The following is an 18,709-nucleotide window of genomic DNA, read 5'->3' as shown; positions in this document are numbered from 1 at the left end:
GTGTGTATTTTGAGCGCAGCGGTGTGTATCGCCAATGGAATACCGCGTTTGAAAGACCGCCATGTGGATTCGTGGGTCGTAATAGCATGGGTGTGTTTCTGTTGGCGTGGAGGTGGAGGATTTGTTTCCGCATGTTTATCACTGACCTTTGGTGTGGCAGTGTTGTGTGGGTGTCTGAATTTCGGCGGATTCCGAGATGTGTGTCATAATAGCTGTGGCGGCCGCGGCGGTGTATTGGCGGTCTTCTGCACGGCGGTAAGCGCCTTATACCGCCAAGGTCGTAATGACCCCCTTAATCTTTTCCTTATGTTTAACTTTCAATAAAGCTTAGCTTGAAGCAAAGCACTTTTACGAACAGAGAAGCAAGTACTGAAAAAAGAAAAAGGAGTTGGTAAAAGAAAAAAAAAGAATACCATTAGGAATTTATCTATAGAATCTTACTACCTGTAGGAGGACGTGCCACATAGCAAAGGCTTTAAATTCAAAAACGCCTATTTCCCCAACATGGTGTTCAGGAATATTTCATTTTTGGTCTAGTTGTTCGGTGGCAAATCTAAAGTAGAACCATGGGAAATCAACTACAGGAAGCGACTGCTGGTAGTATTACATGTTTCACTCAGCTTTCCACACTTTTTTCTCTAAGGGATAAGGATGATACTTATGAAGTTATAAATACAAATGTGCCCTCAATGTAGCTTTCTGGAACACTAACCTTTATTCACATAGCAAAATGAACCCTCTAATTTTGTTTATATACTTCAGCCTGATATACAGGAAATTCTTTCATTTCTACCACTCATACACCAGCAAGATGGTGATCAAGTGTGCCTTATATTTGCCACAAATATGGCATTTTATCATTCTAACTTCTCATTGAACTCCATTGTAAACCTGTGGTAAAACATTAGGGAATGAGCTGACTCACAGGTTCTCCTTTGGCAGACTATGCTTCATTCAGCATATCACACATTCTTCTCACAAAAAAGTAGAAGATATTTGTGATTTGCAAAAAAATATGTCCTCCTATTAGTTTACATATTTTCCATGAGACAACAACAAGGTAAAATAATTGTCTCTCAAAGATAGTTCATCTAAACCACGCAGAGTATTGTAATGTTTGACAGGGTGAAATCATAATAGTACTTAGCACAATTCCTAAAATGAGTAGGGCTCCACTAACAAATGAATTATCACTCTGTCAACTTGCCTCTTTTTGTGACTCTTAAAACTGGGCATCCTCTAAAATGCATTTCATCAAGCAGAGTCTTACTATCTGAAAGAAATACAACAGATATTCTTCCTGTATATTTTGTCAGTTCTTCTTTGTTGGAAAGAGCAGGTAGATACCCACACTTAGCAATAGGCCACAAACCCCAACTAGGTCCAGTCAAGGTCACAGTAAATCAATTCTTGCTCAACCCTTGGCAGCTTGGCCCATGAGCAGTTAGGCTTAACTTAGGAGACAGGTGTGTAAAGCATTTAATATCAACAAAACAGTACATAAGTAAAATACAACACACAATAAAAATATGACACCACTTTAAAAACATGAAAAATCTTTTTATCTTTAAAATTATACCAAAACGTCCAAAATCAACTAAACAAATAGCGTGCAATGGGATAAACACTGAACGGGGGCAAAGTACGGAGTTCAGGTCACCCACAATGTAACACTGTTACACTTAGGGGCATATTTATACTCTGTTTGCGCCGAATTTGACACAAATTCGTCGCAAACCTAACACCAGATTTATACTGTGACGCCCGACCCGGCGAATGTCAAAATTCAGCAGTGTGCGCCATTTTCTGGATGCGGGAAGCCGCTTTGCGTTAGTGATATGCAAGGTAGACGTTCCCGTCCCAAAAATGACTGTAAGGCATGTGCGCCTTATTTATACTCCCATGTCATTTTGATGCACGGGGGGGTGGGCCTTAACAAATTGTGCCGTTTTTTAACACCTGGGTGAGTGCAGGCGTTAAGGGACCTGTGGGCTAATTTCTATGGTCTCTGACCAAGGAAGCAGTCCACAAGTGCCCTTCCCTGCCCCCAGGGACACCCACTGCCACCCTCGCCCACCCCTGGAGGACACCCATGGATGGGCGGACCCATCCCAGGTAATTGCAGGTAAGTTGAAGTAAGAATTATTTTATTTTTTTTAAGTGGCATAGGGGGGCCTAACGTAGGCACCCCTACATGCCACTGTGCCCAACTCAGATTTGCTCCTTGGATTTGGGACTACAAATCCCCCAATGCACCTGGTCAGAATCCCTAAATGGACACTGGGGACTGGTCATCTGGGCTCTTCTTGCAGGACATTATGCAGGAGATGCTGGTCAGCTCCTTTGTAACTGTAGCTAACAGGAAGTCCAGTCCTGGAGTGGCAGAAGCAAGGCAAAGTAATTTTCTTGGTGACACCCAAATTGTGAAACTGGTGCAGTCCTTGTAAGTGCATTTCTTCAGTTGCAGGCTAGGGGTTTGTTGGACCTGGCCCTTTTTGCAGGGTCATCCCAAACTGTTTGCCTCCTTCCTCCTGTTTTTTCGGACCAGTTTTTGTTGGCTTTAGGACTCTGGGCACTTTACCACAGTTAACCAGTGCATATGCTCTCTGTCTAAATTGTATTGATGATTGGTGTATATATGATTGGCATATTTAATTTGCTGGTATGTCCCTAGCAAAGTGCACCAGAGGTGCCCAGGGCCTTTAAGTCAAATACTACTGGTGGGCACTGATTGTGCCACCTATAAGAGTAACCCTATGAATATGGCTCAGACCTGCCACTGCAGTGTCTGTGTGTGCAGTTTTAAACTGCAAATATGACCTGGCATGTGTGCCAAATTGCATGTGCCAAAACCTTCCCTTTTTGTACATTTACGTCACCCTTAAGGTAGGCCCTAGGTAGACCCATGGGCAGGGTGCAGTGTGTTTTAAAGGTACGACATGTACTGATGTGTTTTACATGTCTTGATAGTGAAATACTGCCAAATTTGTTTTTCACTATTACAAGGCCTATCTGTCTCATAGGTTAACATGGGGACTGACTTTAAATAACTTTTGTGGTTTCCCATTGGGAGCAGATAGAAAAATGGAGTTTGGGATCTCTGAAGTCACAATTAAAAAATGCACCTTTTGGTGAATTTTAGAACTGGGGTTTTTGGCTGGCAGTCAGGTTACCCCCTGTCCAAGCAAGGACCCTCACTCTAGTCAAGGTAAGACACACACAATCCAAATTATCCTGTGCTCACACTCTGGTAGGTTGGCACTGAGCAGTCAGGCTTAACTGTTTAAAGTATTTGTTCAATAAATCATACAATAACACCATATAGTAACACAAAAATACACCACACAGTGTTTAGAAAAATTTATAATATTTATCTGGTAAGATGCAGGTCAAAACGATTAATATTCAATAAGTATACGTTGAGATATCATTGTAAAAATGATATAAAGGCCCTCATTCTGACCCTGGCGGTCGGTGATAAAGCGGCGGCCAACCCGCCAACAGGCCGGCGGTCCAAAATATGCAATTCTGACCCTGGCGGGAACCGCCAACACAGCCCGCCGCATTAACACTCCACCCGCCACGGCAGAACAAACAAACAGCGCGGCGGTCACCGCCAACAGCCAGGCGGCAGACAATGTACCGCCCACCCTATCACGACCCACCAATCCGCCACCTTTTCCGGGGCGGGAGCACCGCCGATAAAAACACGGCGGAAACAGACTACGAACGGGAAAACGCTGACCTCCACATACTCCACGCGAGATTCCGGCAGTATGGAGCCCGAGTTACAGGTCATCCCCGCACTCCTATACCTGCTCCTGTACCAGGAGCACGCCCGGCGGCGCGGAAGACATCGCTGAGTACTGCACCTACGACACAGGGGAGGGAAAAGATTACCGGCACACACCCACCCACCCACACCCACTACAACACACACATCAATGCATTCCCACAGATCACTGTCACAACCCACAAACCCCCCCCTCCGAAATAATGCAAAGACCAAAAGAAGAGATCTTAAACGGGCAGATATATTGAAAAATGGACAGCAGTAATCCAAATAAATAAATAAACTATGTACAAAATATATACATCTACTATATGTAGTCCACCCACTGTCCGTGGACCACAGGGGTCCTGAGCAAAGGGGCAAGGCCCAGTCCCACGACAAGAACTCCACGGAGAGAACACTGCAGGGGCATCAGAAAGAAAAAAGGACAGGCACCTCAGGGGGAAGGGAAGGGGGGGCACCTCAGCCACTTGAGTACACGACGCCAGATCCACGAGGGGACTCCATGACCACTGGCCCATCCTGGGGAGTGCAAAGCCACAGTCCATACAGTCCATACAGTGGGTGGCCTGCCCACTGGCCCATCCTGGGGAGTGCAAAGCCACAGTCCATACAGTCCATACCGTGGGTGGCCTGCCCACTGGGCCATCCTGGGGAGTGCAAAGCCACAGTCCATACAGTCCATACCGTGGGTGGCCTGCCCACTGGGCCATCCTGGGGAGTGCAAAGCCACAGTCCATACAGTCCATACCGTGGGTGGCCTGCCCACTGGGCCATCCTGGGGAGTGCAAAGCCACAGTCCAAACAGTCCATAACAGACTCCACTGCCACTGGAGGAGGCATGTTGGCCAGAGGACATCCTGCAGCCCTGCCCGAGACGGATCCTGCCCTGCCACGTCTGCCAAAGGGCCAGCGGTTCTTGCCTTGAAGGGCCCAGTTCAGCGGTTCTTGCCTTGAAGGGCCCAGTTCAGCGGTTCTTGAGACGGCGGTCCCCAGCGGAGCGGTGCTGGAGACGGCGGGGCCCAGTTCAGCGGTTCTTGCCTTGAAGGGCCCAGTTCAGCGGTTCTTGCCTTGAAGGGCCCAGTTCAGCGGTTCTTGCCTTGAAGGGCCCAGTTCAGCGGTTCTTGAGACGGCGGTCCCCAGCGGAGCGGTGCTGGAGAGGGCGGGGCCCAGTTCAGCGGTTCTTGCCTGGAAGGGCCCAGTTCAGCGGTTCTTGCCTTCAAGGGCCCAGTTCAGCGGTTCTTGCCTTGAAGGGCCCAGTTCAGCGGTTCTTGCCTTGAAGGGCCCAGTTCAGCGGTTCTTGAGACGGCGGTCCCCAGCGGAGCGGTGCTGGAGACGGCGGGGCCCAGTTCAGTGGTTCTTGCCTGGAAGGGCCCAGTTCAGCAGTTCTTGCCTTGAAGGGCCCAGTTCAGCGGTTCTTGCCTTGAAGGGCCCAGTTCAGCGGTTCTTGCCTTGAAGGGCCCAGTTCAGCGGTTCTTGAGACGGCGGTCCCCAGCGGAGCGGTGCTGGAGACGGCGGGGCCCAGTTCAGCGGTTCTTGCCTGGAAGGGCCCAGTTCAGCGGTTCTTGCCTTGAAGGGTCCAGTTCAGCGGTTCTTGCCTTGAAGGGCCCAGTTCAACGGTTCTTGAGACGGCGGTCCCCAGCGGAGCGGTGCTGGAGACGGCGGGGCCCAGTTCAGCGGTTCTTGCCTGGAAGGGCCCAGTTCAGCGGTTCTTGCCTTGAAGGGCCCAGTTCAGCGGTTCTTGCCTTGAAGGGCCCAGTTCAGCGGTTCTTGCCTTGAAGGGCCCAGTTCAGCGGTTCTTGAGACGGCGGTCCCCAGCGGAGCGGTGCTGGAGACGGCGGGGCCCAGTTCAGCGGTTCTTGCCTGGAAGGGCCCAGTTCAGCGGTTCTTGAGGCGGCGGTCCCCAGCGGAGCGGTGCTGGAGACGGCGGGGCCCAGTTCAGCGGATCTTGCCTTGAAGGGCCCAGTTCAGCGGTTCTTGCCTTGAAGGGCCCAGTTCAGCGGTTCTTGAGACGGCGGTCCCCAGCGGAGCGGTGCTGGAGGCGGCGGCCATTCTATGGCCAACTGCTCATTGCCTGGTGGTGCCCTCCTGGGCAGCGGGGATGGTGCTCCTTCAATGCCCACCTGGGCTGTGGGTGGTGGGGCCCTCCTGGCCAGCTGGGCTGGGTCCTCCCTGGGCAGCGGCTATGGGGGTGGTGGGCTCTCCCAGGGCAGCTGTGACGGTTCCTCCCTGGGCAGCGGCTATGGGGGTTGCGGGCTCCTCCTGGGCAGCTGTGACGGGTCCTCCATGGGCAGCAGGCCTGCTGCCTGACTTCTCCGCCTTGCTGCCCTTGCCCTCCTTAGTCGGGAGTCTGTGGCCCTTTCCTCCCTTTGGAGCTGTGGCTGTTGACGGTGGCTGGCTAGTGTCCTGGGGGGATATAGAACCCGGGCTCCTGCGGCGGCCCTTCCGCCTTCTGCTCCTCTTCCCAGGGGGTGGGCTGGCTGTCCCCTTGCTGCTGGGCGAAGATCCAGACCTGCGGGCTGGTGGGCTCCAATACCCCTGCACCCTTGTCAAGGGGGCTGCAGGGCTGGTGGTGGCTGAGGTGCTCTTCTTACCCCGACGAGAAGGAGGGGGGGGCTCAGGGTCAGGAAAGAAGGTAGCAGTAGAGAGATAGATTTTCCTGGGACAATGGATAGTGGTAGGTACAGTGGGTATGGGAGTGGAGGGAGAGGATGTGGTTGTAGGCGAGACAAGTTTGCTGTCTTTGGGTGCAGGTGCAGGAGAGGGAGGCTGTCGTGAGGTGGATGGCTGTTGGGTGGGTGGGTGGCTGCATTTGTGTGGTGTGGAAGAGGGGGTGACAGACACAGTGAGAGAGGACACAGGGGACGTGTAAATGGCAGTGGGGGTGGTGACTGCACGTGTGCGGACTGTACTGGAGGGTGTGCTGGTGATGGAAACACTGGCTGATGGTGAGGTGAATGAAGGTGTGAGTGTAGACGTCACAGGGAGGGAGGAGGGAGACGAGGAGGTGGGGGTCACAGAGGTGGTAGTGACTGTTGGCATGTCTGCATCGGAATGTTGCTTGTGTGAATGTCTGCGTGATCTGTGGTGCTTATGTTTGGATGAGCTGCTCTTGGGTGTTGAGGTGTGTGCAGGCTGGTCTGATGGTGTGGGTGGGACAGGCAGAGGAACAGGAGACTGGGAGGAGGGAGTTAGTAGAGGGAGGCAGGAGACAGGGACAATGGCTGCCGTCAGTGCTGAGGCCAGAGCCTGGAACGATCGCTGATGGGCAGCCTGACCCGAATGAATGCCCTCCAGGTACGCATTGCTGCGATGAACCTCCCTCTCCACCCACTGGATGGCATTCAAAAGGGTAGTCTGCCCAACAATGAGCGTTCGGAGGAGGTCAATGACCTCCTCACTGAGGGCAGCGGGGGTAACAGGGGCAGGGCCTGAGGTGCCTGGGGCGAAGGAGATGCCCGGCTTCCTGGCAGAGCGGGCTGTACCTGTAATGGCGAGGGGCACGGATGGTGCCACCCCCGCAAGGGAGCTCCCTTCCGAGGACGTGTCCGTGTCGCTGCAGGGTCCAGTCGTCCCCGTTGTGGAGCTCCCCTCGCCCTCCGTCTCACTGGTCCAGTCAGACTCTGTGGCATGGCCCTCCTGGGCCATGTGAGATGCAACTCCCTCCTGCCCCGATGCCACTTCTCCTCCGCCTGATGATGCTGATGCACACAAGCACAGAAAGACAAACAAAAAGGGGGGGGAGAGAGAAATAAAGAGATTTTGAGTACATGGATCACCGGTACAGTTAGCGGACATGACAGACACAGATGCCCCCTGCACTAAGTTGCGCACTTGGGGTCCCCTACGCATTCCGTGGAACATGCCCTACACGCCTAGAGTTGACAACTGCACCCATGGATGACACGGCCCAGGGATGGCTGTACTGGCACACTACTGAGGGTGGTGGCTGGGGACACAGGGGCTTACGGGGGTGCCCACCCTACAGATATCGCCCTGGCCTAGGGGGACCCACAGCCCTCCTCCCCCACCCAGACACCTCCACTGCGCGACAACAGAGTAGATTATGCTTGTACTCACCCCCTTGTGTCTGCTGTGCTGCCCTCACGAGCCCATCCAAATCAGGGTAGGCCACCGCCAGGATCCGGAACATCAGGGGGGTCAGTTGACGGCAGGCACCCCGCCTACGTTGGGAGGCCATCCCCAGCAGAGACTCGGCGGTCTTCTTGGTCCCGCGGCGGATGTCCTCCCACCTCTTGCGGCAGTGGGTGCCCCGTCGATGGTGGACCCCCAGGGTCCAGACTTCCTTGGCGATGGCACGCCAAATCCCGATCTTCTCATGGGCGCGGACCTATGTGACACGTACAGGGATGGAGAAATACCACGTTCAAGTTTGTCTGCATTTTCGTTGCCAGTGGCCCAACGCCCCCCATCCCCGCCAGGCCCCCCGCCATGCCCCCCGCCAGGCCCAACATGCCCCCCATCCCCGCCAGGCCCCCCGCCAGGCCCCCCTGCCAGGCCCAACATGCCCCCCATCCCCGCCAGGCCCCCTGCCAGGCCCCCAAGCCAGCCAGTGGCCCCAAATCCATGTTGAATTAAACTCACTTGTTGGTCTGGAGGACCGTAGAGTAGCGCATACTGGGGGAGGACCCCATCCACAAGTTTCTCCAACTCTTCTCCAGTGAAGGCAGGGGCCCTTTCCCCAGTCGCAGCAGCCATTGCCCCTTCCAGACCGAGGTCACAGCAACACTTGCAGTATAGGTCCTCTCCTGTGAAAGTTCAAGTCGCGAGTGAATAAGTAGATAGAAAATGGCGGTCACGCCCGCGGCGGTGCGTACCGCGGCGGTGCGTACCGCCACCGCCGGCGCCCTTCGCCATTGGCTCCTGAAACCCATAGGCTTCAATGTTAACCAATGCGGCTTCGCGCCGCGGTCTTCGACCGCCGACCGCCGCGGTGTGCCACGCCAGCGCATTGACCTCACATCCCATTGTCACACTTCACAGGTCAGGCAGCCGCCATTTCGAGGGTCCACATGGCTCAATTTCAACTGCGTCACACAGGCCTAGGCCTTGCATAGCCACTCAGACACGCCATTCACTGCATAGAGAATCGTTTACTGTGCAAGCTGTGAGTACGTACCTGTGGGTTGCTTGACTGTGTGCTCCATGTTGTCCTTCCTAGGCACCGTCCGCTGGGTTTGGCGAGGAGACGGATGAATCCTCCCGTGTACAGGCCGCTGGTGGACCTGTCGACAATGGAAGCACGCCACATTATCCTGACCTACCGGCTTGACCGTGCCACTATACATGAACTGTGTGCCCAGCTGGAGCCCGACCTGATGTCCCCCATCCGCCAACCCACAGGGATTCCCCCTCTGGTGCAGGTCCTGTCAGTACTCCATTTCTTGGCAAGTGGGTCATTTCAGACAACAGTGGGAATTGCTTCTGGGATGTCTCAGCCCATGTTTTCGAAGGTGTTATCCAGAGTGTTGTCTGCCCTGATGAAATACATGAGGAACTACATCCTTTTCCCTGAGGTGGGCGAATTGGCTACAGTGAAGGGTGATTTCTATGCCCTTGGACATATTCCCAACGTCATTGGTGCCATTGATGGGACCCATGTGGCTTTGGTTCCCCCAAGAGACAGGGAGTAGGTGTACAGGAACAGAAAAAGTTACCATTCCATGAACATCCAGGTGGTGTGTTTGGCTGACCAGTACATCTCGCATGTAAATGCCAAATTCCCTGGGTCAGTGCATGACGCCTACATCCTAAGGAATAGCAGCATCCCTTACGTGATGGAACAGCTAGAGAGACACCGTGTATGGCTATTGGGGGACTCTGGGTACCCCAACCTGTCGTGGCTACTGACCCCAGTAAGGAATCCCCGGACCAGGGCAGAGGAACGGTACAATGAGGCCCATGGGCGTACTAGGAGGGTGATCGAATGCACCTTCGGCCTCCTAAAGGCCAGGTTTCGGTGCCTGCATATGACAGGTGGATCCCTAATGTACTCACCTAAGAAGGTGTGTCACATCATCGTGGCCTGCTGCATGCTTCACAACCTGGCTTTGCGCCGCCAGGTGCCTTTCCTGCAGGAGGATGGTCCAGATGGTGGTGTTGTGGCAGCTGTGCAACCTGTGGAGAGTGAAGAGGAGGAAGACGACGGGGATGAAACAGACAACAGGGACAGAATCATTGCACAGTACTTCCAATAGGACACAGGTAACAATTCAAACATAATTTAGTATATGTAAAATACTCTCCTGCATCTCTGCTGCCTGTCTATTTGCCCCAGTGTATGATGACTGAGTTGTGGCTTTTACCTCCCTATTTCAGATCTGGGGTCCCCACTACGAGTCCTGTGCTTCGTTTCCCCATGGACTACAGCTTTGTGGCAGCTGTTTGTTGACTTCACTATGTACAAGGACATATTTGCACTGTCATGTCAATTACAATATTTTGAACTCACAGCCAGACTCCAGATAGATTTGTGCAAAATAGGTGTTTATTTCAGTGCTCAAAATGGGATGGGTGGTTTCAAGGGGGTGGGGGCTATGGTGAAGGAATGTCCATGGCAGAGTCCAGAGTAACAGTCACACAGGTGCATTGTCCATAGGCCTGTGGAGAGATGGAGCATGGGCAGTTCAAGGATGGACAGGGTGACAATGTGGGACAGTGGGATGACATCAGGTGGTATCCTTTGCTGGCGGGGGTCTTGACATCCTACTCTGTCTTCTTGCGAGATCTCAGGGCCCTCTTGCGGGGTGGTTCTTCTCCTGCAGGAGGTGGGGGTCTGGTGGGCTGCTGTTGTGTGGGGGCCTCCTGTCCACTAGCGCCGGCGGAGGTGGTTGGCTGTTCTTGGTCCAGGCTAGTGGCAGGGGCCCTTTGTTGTTGTTGAGTGTCCGTCCTGGTGTTGATGAGTTCCTGCAGCAGCCCTACCATGGTAACCAGGGTGGAGGTGAGGGCTCTGATGTCCTCCCTGTACCCCCGATAGTGTTCCTCCTGCAGTGCCTGGATCTCCTGGAACCTGGACAGTACCGTCGCCATCGTCTCCTGGGAGCGGTTGTATGCTCCCATGATGGTGGTGAGGGCCTCGTGGAGAGTGGGTTCCCTGGGCCCGTCCCCCCCCTGTCGCACAGCTGCCCTCCGAGTTGCCCTGTTTCCCTGGGCCTCTGCCCCCTGGCCGGTGTGCCCACTACCACTGCCCCCAGGTCCCTGTTGTTGTTGGGGTGGTGGGTTATCCTGGGTGCCCTGTAGTGGTAGACACACCGCAGATTGACGCGCCCTGGAGACAGAGGCATGGGCCCGCTGGGTGGGAGCTGTGCTGGTGTTCCCAGAGGGGTTTGGGTCTGTAGTGGCCTGTGCCTGTGTGAGGGGAACCGACTGTCCAGAGGTCCCCGATGGTCCGGGCTGGTCATCAGTGTCCAGGTCGACAGAGCTGCTGTCATCGCTGACGGCCTCTTGGGTGGGGGGTGTGGAGAATTCTGGGCCCTCCGTGGCGGTGTGTTGGCGGTCGGGTCCTGCAGGGGTATAGAGGTATGGTTATAGTTTCAATGTGTGCCATATGGGTGTATCTGTGGGTTCCCGTGTCCCCAAGTGCTGGCATTCGTGTGTGGGGGCTTTGGTGAGGGTGGCTTGTGGGGGGGATGTGTATATGCATTGGGCATGCTTTGGTGATGGGTGTCCATGCTTAGTGGACGCATGCAGGCCTAGGTTTTGGGATGTGTGGGTTGTGATGGTGAGACATTGGCAGGGAATAGGTGTGCTGGGGGTGGGGGTGAGGATGGTGGTGGGGGTGAGGGTGGGGGTGAGGATGGGGGTGGGGGTGAGGGTGGGGTTCGAGGATGGGGGTGAGGGTTGGGGTATGATTTGGCATGCAGGTGGGGGGGAAGCAGTAGTGAAGCTTCAACTTACCAGAATCCATTCCTCCGCCGACTCCTGCGAGGCCGTCAGGATGCAGGATGTTCAATACTTCCTCCTCCCATGTTGTAAATTGTGGGGGTTGAGGTGGGGGTCCTCCGTCAGTCTTCTGCACGGCGATGTTGTGCCTGGATACCATGGAACGCACCTTCCCCCGTAGGTCGTTCCATCGCTTCCTGATGTCTTCCCGATTTCTGGGGTGCTGTCCCACAGCGTTAACCCTGTCGACATTCCTCTGCCATAGCTCCGTCCTCCGGGCAATGCTGGTGTATTGGATCTGTGTGCCGAAGAGCTGGGGCTCTACCCGAACGATTTCCTCCACCATGACCCTGAGTTCTTCGTCTGAGAAGCGGGGGTGTCTTTGGGGTGCCATGGAGTGGTGTGTATGATGTGTGGGGTGGGGTATGTGTAGTTAAGTGTGTTGAGTGTGGTGGTGTGTGTTGTTTTGTGTGTGGATATTGTGTGGGTGATGGTGTAGTGTGCCTCTGTGTGATGGTGTTCTGTGATCGCTGCTGTGTCTCTCAGTGCTTCTTTTTGGATTTTGGTCGAAGGGGTTTGTGGGTGATGTGGGTGTGTGTTTTATATTGTATTGTGTGTGTGGGAGTGGTGTGTGTATGTGTATGAGGTGTGTGGAATTCAAATCGGCCAATGTGGCTGAGTTTTGTTCGTTTGTGTGTATTCTGACCGCGGCGGTGTGTACCGCCAATGGAAAACTGCGTTTGAAAGACCGCCGCGTGGATTCGTGGGTCAGAATGGCATGGGCGTATTTCTGTTGGTGTGACGGTGGAGGTTTGGTCACCTCCACTTTTCCGCCGACCGCTGGTCTGGCGGTCTGTTGTGGCTGTCGGATTTTCGGAGGTTTGGCTGCTGCGGGTCAGAATGACCGTGGCGGGTTACCGCGACCGCGGCGGAATTATGGAGGATTTCTGACCGGTGGTAGGCGCCTTTTACCGCCGAGGTCAGAATGACCACCAAAGTGTCTTTAGTCTTCTAAAAAGCAACAAGTGTCTCTGGTTTGCGATCAAATTCTCTGCAAGGGAATGCAGAGGAGGAGATGCGTGGAAAACAGGGAGGTGTGCGTTGATTTTTCTGGCCCACACAGATGATAGGTCATTGAGTTTTCACGCAGGGCAGACTTTGCAGCGATTTCGGGCACAGAGACTGGGATCCTCTTTGGGTTGTGGGGTTTTCAAGCACCCCGGGTATGATGCGTGGAAATCCTGGGCGTGCAGGACAAAGTCACAGGGGTTGCATCGATCCAGTGGGCGTTGTGTGGAAATTTCTGCCGCAGGGCAGGCACTGCATCGATTCATCTCAGGAAGTCGGGCTGCGTTGTTCTGGTTCAGCTTTGCGTCAATCCAGTGGCCCGGGCGTCGAAGTTCCGGTCGCAACGCTGGTGCTGCAGTGATCTTCTCCTTGCGAAGTCAGGCTAAGTCGTTCCGGTTTAGCGTGCTGTGATTTTCTCACCGTGAGGCAGGATGTGCGTCGTTTCTTGCAGGCTGTGTGTCGATTTTTGCAGCATAAGTTCTTTTGCAGAGATTAAGAGGGTCATTCTGACCCTGGCGGGCGGCGGACGCCAAGGGAGCACCCGCCGGCCAGCGTGAAAGGCCCTGCAACACAGAGGCCGGCTCCGAATGGAGCCGGCGGTGTTGCAGGGGTGCGACGGGTGCAGTTGCACCCGTCGTGATTTTCACTGTCTGCAATGCAGACAGTGAAAATCTCCCTGGGGCCCTGTTAGGGGGCCCCTGCACTGCCCATGCCAGTGGCATGGGCAGTGCAGGGACCCCCAGGGGCCCCACAACACCCGTTCCCGCCATCCTGTTCCTGGTGGTATAAACCACCAGGAACAGGATGGCGGGAAGGGGGTCGGAATCTCCATGGCGGCGCTGCAAGGTTGTGCCCAAGCAGGGGAAATCCGGCGGGAAACCGCCGGATTCCCTTTTCTGACCGCGGCTTTAACGCCGCGGTCAGAATGGGCAATGAAGCACCGCCAGCCTGTTGGCGGTGCTTCCGTTGCCCCCGGCCCTGGCGGTCTTTTTGGTCCTGAGACTTCAGGGAACAGGAGGCAAGCTCTATCCAAGCCCTTGGAGATCACTTCTCAGCACAGCCAGAAGACAGCAAGGCAGCAGAGCAACAGCAGGACAGCAGTCATTTGCAGAAAAGCAGTCAGGTGAGTCCTTTGGGCAGCCAGGCAGATCTTCTTGACAGGTTGCAGGTTCTGATGCAGAGTTTCTTTCCCAGTTGGTAGGGGCAGAGACCCTGCTTGAATATCCAAATGTGCCTTTGAAGTGGGGGAGGCTTCAAAGAGTGGCTTAGAAGTGCACAAGGCCCCCTTTCTGCCAGGGTCCCAGTAGGGGGTGTGGCAGTCCTTTGTATGAGGGCAGGCTACTGTCCTTTGACATGTAAGTTTCAGGCCCTCCACCCTCCCAGCCCAGGAAGCCCCATTCAATATGCAGATGTATGCAAGTGTGACTGAGCATACTGTGTTTGGGGTTGTCTGAGTGAATGCACAAGGGAGCTGTTGACTAAACCTAGCCAGACGGAGATTGTAAGGCACAGAACGATTTTAGTGCATAGAAATGCTCACTTTCTAAAAGTGGCATTTCTAAAATAGTAATATTAAATCTAACTTCACCAGTCAGCAGGATTTTGTATTACCATCCTGGCCATACTAAATATGTAATTGTTACTCCTTTCAGATCAGAATCTACCACTCAAACAGTATATGAGGGTAGCCCTAATGTTAGCCTATGAAGGAAGCAGGCCTTACAGCAGTGTAAAAATGAATTTGGGGGTTTTATACTGCCAGGACATGTAAACTACATAGGTACATGTCCTGCCTTTTGCCTACACGGCACCCTGCCCTATGGGTTACCTAGGGCATACTTTAAGGGTGTCTTATATGTAAAAGAAGGGGAGTTTTAGGCTTGGCAAGTAGTTTTAAATGCCACGTTGAAGTGGCAGTGAAACTGCACACACAGGCCTTGCAATGGCAGGCCTGAGGCATGGTTAAGAGGCTACTTGTGTGGGTGGCACAATCAGTGCTGCATGCCCACTAGTAGTATTTAATCTACAGGCCCTGGGCACATGCAGTGCACTTTACTGGGGTTTTAGAAGTTGATAAAATAAGCCACTTGGGTATTAACCAATGTCACCATGTTTTAAGGGAGAGAGCATATGCACTTTAGGACTGGTTAGCAGTGGTAAAGTGTAGAGTCCTAAAACAAGCAAAAACAGTGTCCAAAAAGTGGAGGGAGGCAGGCAAAACGTTAGGGGTGACCACCCTAAGGCTGTCCAGTCTAACAGTAAAGTTGTTTTTTAGATGATCAGTTTGAGAATGCCACTTTTAGAAAGTGGGCATTTTCTTGCTTAACCATTCTGTGCAACTGCCTGCTTGTGGAATCCACATCAGGGTTTGACTGACAGTTGGGCTATTTGTGAATACTCTCTAGACAGTGACACAAAGGGAGCTGGGGTGTAGCCTAGGTATCCTGATGAGTCTCCTGGGCTAGAGTGGTGAGGGAGGAGCTGACATTTACACCTGAAAGGGCTTTGCCTGTCCTCACAGAATGCAGTCTCCAACCCCCTGATGTTCGTCTGGGGACAGGCCTGGGCTAGGCAGGATCTTCTGAACAACAGAGACTTTCCTTTGAAATTTGCCTACTTCAAAGGCAGAGAAGGGTATAAGTAGTAGACCCAAAACCCCAGACTTTTTGAAAACTTGTGGATCAAAAGGACCCTCTAGAGCTGGAGGAGGAGCACTGCCCCTTTGGTGTGTGTGCTTTGCTGGGTTGGCTTGCAGTTGCTGCTTCTGCTTTAGAGAGGGCAAAGACTGGACTTTGCTGTGTGTCTTGCTTGTGGAGTTTCTCCAATGACTTAGACAGAGCTTCCCTCCTATTAAAAAGTCTCACGGACAGCAAAGACTTCACCTACCAGCCTCTGGGTTCACTTGCTGTGGACTCTAACTCATCAGGTGGTGCCTCTTCCTGTTTCTGGGCCCTTGGGAGTGAAAGCTAATAAAAAAACAAGAAAAACCAAATGCACCAACAATGCCCGGACTGATGCTGCTGCAAGATCCCACGACTCTTCCTGCTACTGTGGCTAGAGTGCAACGACCCTGGCCGACCCCACAGGCCTGACGCTGCTGCAGCCTCCCTGAAGTCCATGACTCCGTGAGTCCTGAAGTGCTGTGTCAGCTAGGTCTGTGACATCCAACTCCACTGGAAGTGTGAGCAGCAGATGCTTTGCACTGATGCAGCCTCATCTCCACAGCTCTTCACCAAAGACTTGCACAGATGCCTCCGCTTCTATGATCTGCAGCTGCGGAACCGTTGCTGTACCGGAACAACAAAGCCCTGATCCCTGACTCCAAGCACCAGCTTGTTTCCCCATTTTCACAAGGTACTGTACCTGGGGTTCCATGCAACTCCGTGACCAGAGCCATTGGCATTGGATAGTTGGGAACGATTCTGTCACAACGCTGTGATAACACCAATTGAAGCATTTGTGTTTCTAAACGCTATATTGAAGTTTAATCTTTGAAAAATTAATAACTTTGCCTATATATGTTGGATTTTTGTCGTTTTGTTCTTGTTTTACTCAGATAAATATTGATTACTTTTCTAAACTGGTGTTGTGTCCATTTTGTAGTGTATTCACTGTGTTACTCTGTATTTTGGTACAAATAATTTACAAATTGCCTATGAGATAAGCCTGACTGCTTGTGCCAAGCTCCCAAGGGGGTGAGCAGGGGTTAAACTAGGTATGTATCTCCCTTACCCTGACTTAAGTCAGGGTCCTTGCTTGGACAGTGTGCCAACCAGATACCTAATTTCTAACAGGGTTCAACAGGGCAGTCCTTCTTCTCCAGTATCTTCTTCCAGCAGGGATCTGAATTGTGGGCCAGATCTGCCTTATTTATCCTTGCTCCTTGGGTGGGAAGGATGGGGTTGCTCCTGTACAATGGGCTCCAGGCCGCAACTCTCTGAGGGGACCATTTCCTGTGAAGTGTGGCAAAAATCAGTCCCAGAAAGCAACATTCTCTAAGAATCCAACATGAACACAATTCCTCCTTGGAGGTTAGATCTGGCTGAGTCCACCCACTGGTGTGGCTAAATCGCTCTAACACACCCATTTCAGCCACCCTCCTAATGTAATCATTGGGACTCCCATCTGTCTGGGGGAGCAGAAAATGGGGGAGGTCCAGTTTCTGTCCCAAGTGGCTTTCCCTCCTTTGAAGACCAGTTTGGCTACTCTTCCCTCATCCTGCTCTGCCATCTGCTGCAGAAGTTCTCCTCCCACCAGGTGCGTTCTTTGATTTAACCCTGACCACTTCACACCTCATTAAGGTAGCCTAGCTCGGGCTGCCAGAGGCCGAACAATCAGGAAAGGGCTCTACAGGGCCGAATATGGCAACTTTGAATAGGAGTTATATTAAATTCAACATTGGCAAATTGTTGGATTTATTATACCATTTAATTTGGTACCAAACCTGATATATTTTGCTCACATCTATTGGGGATAAGATTTTATTATCTTAAAATAAAGTCTCTCATTGTTAGCCTATGGATCTCATTGACTAGACTGGGGAAACAAATGTGGTTGTTTTTCCCTCACCATGGCTTATAAAACATATTTTATAAAGACCCTGATTCTATCTACACTGCACCCAACCCCTGGGACACCAAGGGCAGAAATTAGGAGTAATGTATATGCAAAAATGAGGTAATTTGAGACTTTAAAAGTACTTTTAATTCCAAAGTCAAATTGAGGATTAAAAACAGCCAGAAAGGCAGCCCTGCCTTCACAATGACACTAGACACCACACCAGTGCACCTCTGGGAGCACTACCTATACTGGGGTCCCTAAGCCCTCATGCCCTACCATGTACTAGGGATTTCTAGGTGGTTGTCAGAGCCAATTATAATTAGGCCTAGTTTGCTTATACCATTTTAAACAGAGCACTGGCCCTGGGACTGGTTAGCAGAGACCAGGGTACAGTCACTTAGAAAACACAAGTATCACCTAAAAATGGGGGCAAAAAGTGAGGGATCTTCTGCAATGAGCCCAGTTTTCCCACATTCTTGCTATTAACAGGGTTGCTGAGATGGATCAGGGCTATTTGTAAGTGTGAAAGGATGTGAGCCCTAGACATAGAGTTACAATATAACCCAGAGAAACCATATAGGAAAATTCAAACAGGAAATCCATACTGGAAAATCCATGTGGGACAAGGTTCAAGTATAAAACATAGGTTTATTTTAAAAATAGGAAATCATTACAGAAGGCAAAATATAATGGTAAATCAATTCACTGCTAAATACTCAAAAATGCAAATAAATGTAAATCAGCATAGGCAGCAGAGCCATATACTAGCCAATACTCAGAACCAAATATTTTATAGCACAGGGCAAATAATACATCAAAAAGCTTATTGTCATAAAGATTGATCAGTTTAAAGACAGAATCATGATAAATCTCTACGTACTGATTAATTAAGAACACTGACATCATGTTTGCCACCAAGCGGGGCAAGGGAAAGACCCAGCTCACTTCTCAAATGCAATCTCTTTTGTAATATTTTAGCATCTGAGTTTCAATTCCAAACCATGATGTGAGGTTACATCATGGTCCGTACACCTAAAATTGCAACAATTCAAGCCAATCATCATTTAGAAATTACACTCCATATTGCAAGATCTCTCTAGCAACTCTCCAAAAATTGTCTATGAGTTCTTTTGACTGACATAGAAGTGAAAATGACATAGCATTACTAAACAATAGCTCCTTGAAAATATGGATAGCCAAGTTCTACCAACGCAACAAAAACATTGAATGTTTAGACATTGTATGCATGTTCCTCTTGCAACAGGCATTGAGCTTGTAAATTGATACAGCAGAAAAAATGCATGTTCCACAGAATGAACACATTTCAATTATTTAACGAAGTTAAGGAAACATTATGAATGGGGTGTACAATGCAACAATTGAAAG

The sequence above is a fragment of the Pleurodeles waltl genome, chromosome 5 (assembly GCF_031143425.1).
Source record: "Pleurodeles waltl isolate 20211129_DDA chromosome 5, aPleWal1.hap1.20221129, whole genome shotgun sequence".
Lineage (NCBI taxonomy): Eukaryota > Metazoa > Chordata > Amphibia > Caudata > Salamandridae > Pleurodeles > Pleurodeles waltl.
The sequence above is the reverse complement of the archived record's forward strand: the minus strand, read 5'-3'. Positions refer to the sequence as shown.